Source organism: Spea bombifrons, chromosome 12 (genome assembly GCF_027358695.1).
Source record: "Spea bombifrons isolate aSpeBom1 chromosome 12, aSpeBom1.2.pri, whole genome shotgun sequence".
Classification (NCBI taxonomy): Eukaryota; Metazoa; Chordata; class Amphibia; order Anura; family Pelobatidae; genus Spea; species Spea bombifrons.
The window spans coordinates 24,393,705-24,398,730 of NC_071098.1; positions in this window are offsets into that span (position 1 = coordinate 24,393,705).

A 5,026-nucleotide genomic window follows, 5' to 3' on the forward strand; every position below is an offset into this window, starting at 1 on the left:
TTATAACCCAAAGCTCTGTAAATATTCTGAATTGTGAATGGAAAGGCTGGCTGATAATGGGCCCCTCCCTCTTTAACGTCGCCGTTTAGGCCGCGGACGCCCTTTCTGGGTTATCCCGCCTAGCAGACGTTTGCACAGGCCCTGTTGTCATTCTATGCATCAAGAAGAGCAGAGCTAGCTGTCCCACGGGCCGGGTGATAAACATAATTTATTTTTTGTTTACGTTTTATGTGAAGTCTTTTAAAGGGACAACATTATTTTCCATCGAGGCGCGAAAAATTGGAATGTCTTATCGGCGATGGCAAGCAGTTTCTTTGAAGCGGGGGGATCCCTTAGATCCTAATATTCTAGACACCCTGAACATTCTGTGATCTATTACGGTAGCAAACCGCAAAAATGAAGATTTAACGCACACCTTATTGATGAATAAAGCACGAGAATGTTATTTCTGTTTTGTTTTCAAAAAAAAAATTCAGCGGTCTAACGTGATCCCAATTTCTTAAGCGTGATACTCGACGACGGCGAAATCACCCGGTCTCTCTGCGACCTTAAACTGTTTAGGTTTGTTTGTCTGTATGAACATGTGGCATATTATTACTTGCACTTTCCTACCGGTGAATACGATAGAGCACCGCGATGACCCGTTTCTCGTGTGTGTGTTTGCTCTGCTGAATAATAATAAAAAAGCAATAATTTGCATGTACGCGTGTATAGATACGAGTGTCACGAGCCAGGAAAAACATGTAAAGGTGCTGAAATGTAGTATTTTAGACAAGCGTTATGTGCGATTAACCCTTCCAGCTGCCAAGCACTTATACATTGCCTTGTGACGTAACATGGAAACCATCAGTCTCTTACACCGCGGAGCAATAGTGACTGGCGGTGCCAAGCGTTTGTTATATATTTTATAGCACGTTCTTAGCAGGTATTTTGGGTCAGATTGTACAGGCTCGCAGTGAAATGGTGTTCTCCCGCTAGGGACAAATTTTAACGCATCTGATGTTCTCTATTCCGTTCGGCCTGTTCATGCGTCCATCCTATTGTGAAATATTATGTATAATCACCGTGTAAAATGTTTTCTTCCCTAAACGGTAACAATTGTAGCTCTGCAGTGTATAAAACTGTAAGCCAACCCCCCTATTCCTCAGATACCTGTATAAGCTACCGTTATTAGGACCACTGAGCTGTGAATCTAGGATCATGTGTATTCCTTTAAGTGCCCCACAAGCGTGTAGCACGGTACCCATTCCCTGGCACTCGGTGCTATACCGGCGGCCACTTTGACGTATGGGCGAGAGGCCATAACCATTTCTGCTTTCCAGCGATGCTAATAAAGTGACTCGTCTCCAAACATTCCTCTTAAATACACGTATGTCGTTTTTCTCTTCTAAAATTGCTTCCAAGGCCCAGGTTCCATTTTCAAGGCTAATAAAGAATATATTGCAATTCGGCCCCAATGCACTGATCCGTTTACTCATACAAGAACAAGCAGTCGAGGCTCCAGTGAGTTTAGTGCATCGGTCTCGCTGTACTAGCTCGGGAGCTAAGAAATACATAGTTTAGAATTTTTTTTGTTTGTTTCTTTGGCCGTATTCTGCAAAAAAGAAAAAAAAATAGTTAATGTGCCTTTCGCTAGCCTTTAAAAGCTAGCGTTTGCAGGTTTATGGCATCTTGGTTACTTTGTGAGAAAAATGGTACATCGAGGAAACCTAAGCTCAAAGTTTTTTTTTTTGTTCTGTCGTTTAAATGCACCCCCGGTGCCTTTCGAATGGCATTTCTGGGAAAATAACAATGCAATTGTTGCAGCGTAAAAAAAAAAAATAATAATAAAAAAATAAACACTTAGCAGACGGATGGAAATGTTCATTTTTTTTTAATGAAAAACAAAATGTTAAAAAAATGATTTCAAAAGCTATACAAATAATTTATATATTTTCTTTTGGAACTTTGAAAATATTTTAAATATGTGTCCTTTATTTTTTTCCTTTGCTGGAAAGAAAAATAAATTATACATATAATCGCTGATGGTGTATATATGTTTATGTTCATATGTGTGTATGTGTAGATGTAAGTGTGTGGGGGGGAGTATATTAGCTATTAATCACCAAAATATATATATATAGTTTTTGTTTATGCTTGTGTAAAAAAAATCTAATGCAGAACAGAATATAACCCGATATTCTAACACTTCCACGGTTGGAGTAATGCTGTCTCTTCTGCTGTGAATGTGTTTCTAGAACAAGTTTGTCTGATCTGGGATCGTTCTGCTTGGGGGTACTCAATATTCTGTATGTTCCAAATATACTTGTATGTTATACTCTTGGAGAGGCTGACACTGAAAGCATACCTGTCACCTAAAGTAATAATAATAAAGACTAAAAAAAATAAAAAAAAAAACATGGTAAAAAAAAGAAAACTATCTATATGGATTTTCAGGATATGTTTTGATATTTGAACTCGATGTGTCAATTCTTTCCAAAACAAGAAAGTTACAAGTAATGTGAATTTTAACTTATTTATCTATATAATTTATTTTTTTCTTGCAGTTTTTGAGGCAGGCCTTATGTTTAGGAATGTTTTTCGTTTATGTAATGGGTTTATGTTTACCAGTTCCAAGGGTAACATTCGCTTCCCTTTCCTCCATATTTAATTTTGCTTCCTTAACGTTTAATGGAGCAACGAATAGTTTTCATGTCCTTGTTATCTGGACAATTAATCCACTTAAGAAAAGGAGTGATGTTTTTCAATTCCAAAATTAAATGTTATCCATCCTTCTACGTAACATGTTTTATATATAAAAATATATTTGGGGCAAAAATCATTAATTACCCCAAACCGCACAAATTGCATCTGTCAGTCTGTATAGTGGAATTCGTTACATATAGATGAGCAAGCAGTAAAAGGGAAAAAGTATAGGTTTCACCTCTTATTTTTGACGTAACGTAGGATAAGTAAAGCTTTGAAAATCCATAAACCTATACACATTGCTCTTTGAGAAGTGGTTTAGATCCATTGCCTCTCCATCGGGAATGTCACAGGTCTTACAGTTCAGTAGTTTGAATACTTGGTGTCTTGGATTTAAGGACAAAACGTCATTACGTCTCTAATTTCAATGATCCTGTTATAATGGGAGAAAAGTATAGTTAAAATGATACCGTGTACTGGCTAACAGAGTTTAATTGCGAGCTTTCGAGACCAAGTTGTTAGGTCGCTTCCTCAGGCATTAATGAAGCTAAATAAGAACTTTCTAAATACAAAAGCACAACTCACACGTTAATGAAGCTGTGTGGTCAACCTCTCCACTTACACGCCAAACAGGGATGAACTGTCTGTATTCTCCAAAGGTCTATCATTTTGCCCAACAAGACCTCTGGACAAAACAACACTGTGCAGTGATATGGAGGAATTCTTTCATGACAAAACGGACAATGAAACCAGTGACACTATGAAATGATACAACAAATAGCCTACAAAGAAATCCACTTGGACTCCAAAACCAGGATATAACCTTGCACTTTACCCATATATAGAGAACTTTAGACACAGTGTCAACTCTGAAATATTAGAGAAACAAGCCCAACAAACTGCCAGCTTAACTATGAAGGAACAGAAGGCCATTAGATCGCTTGGGAACAATCAAGATATTACAATTAAACCAGCAGACAAGGGAGGTGCTGTGGTTATTATGGACGCTGAGGGTTACATAAAAGAAGCACACAGACAACTCTCTGATGACAAACACTATGTCCAACTTAAGGAGGACCCCACAAACACCTACACCAAAACACTCAAGAAAATCATGAAAGGCCTGCCGCTCAATATCAGACAACAGGTGGAAGCCTTGGTCCCAACTGACCCCAAAGTGGGCTCCTTCTACATGCTCCCCAAAATACACAAAGAGGGAAACCCCGGAAGACCCATAATTTCAGAAGTCGGAACCCTTACAGAAAACATTTCTAGCTGGGTTTAAAAAAATCCTTAAACCCTTAGTAAAGGGATTGCCCAGTTACCTCCAAGACACCACCGATCTCCTAAGCAAACTTACCAACGTTGGCACAGTTCCTGATGGCACCATTCTTGCTACCATGTATGTAGAATCCCTCTACACCAACATTCCCCATTGTGACGGTATAGCAGCTTGCCGCAAATACCTAGAACAGGAGAACTTGGGAATGGAACCCATAAAACAACTAATACAGTTTATCCTCAACCACAACTACTTCACATTTGGACAGGACTATTTCCAGAAAATGGAGACCGCTATGGGCACACGAATGGCTCCACAATATGCCAATCTGTTCATGGCCAAACTGGAAGAGGACTACATCTCCACCTGCCACACCAAACCACTGGTACATCTCCGCTACATAGACAATATACTAATCATCTAAACTGGTAGCGAAGAGGAACTCCTCAGATTTCATGAAGACTATAATGACTTTCATCCTAACATAAACCTGAAACTGAGCTACTCCCGCAGTAACATCCAATTGCTAGACACTACCATCTACATTAAGAACAAGTCCATTCAGACTTCACTCTACCGCAAACCAACAGATAGACCAACCTATCTGAAACACAACAGCTTCCATCCCAGACCTACCAAAAACTCAATCATATACAGTCAAGTCATTAGATATAACCGCATCTGTTCGGATCCTATGGACCGGGATAAACACCTCCAGTATCTCAGGAAGGAATTCATCAACCATGGGTACAGTATAAAAATCACAGACTCCTAAATACAGAAAGCTATCAACATCCCCAGAGAAAACCGCCTGAGATACCAGCAGCCACAAAAAAAGAGATGGAGTACCATTAGTGGTCACCTACAATCCACAAATGGAAGCCCTGCGCAAGATCTCAAAGGAATTACAAGAAATGTTACACACTGATGAAAGATAATATTCCCACCCCCACTGCTCTCATTCAAACAGCCTCCCAATCTCAAACAATGTATAGTGAAGAGCACCATTCACAGGCGAACAGCAAATGGCACCTCTCCCTGCCAACGAAAGAGATGTGA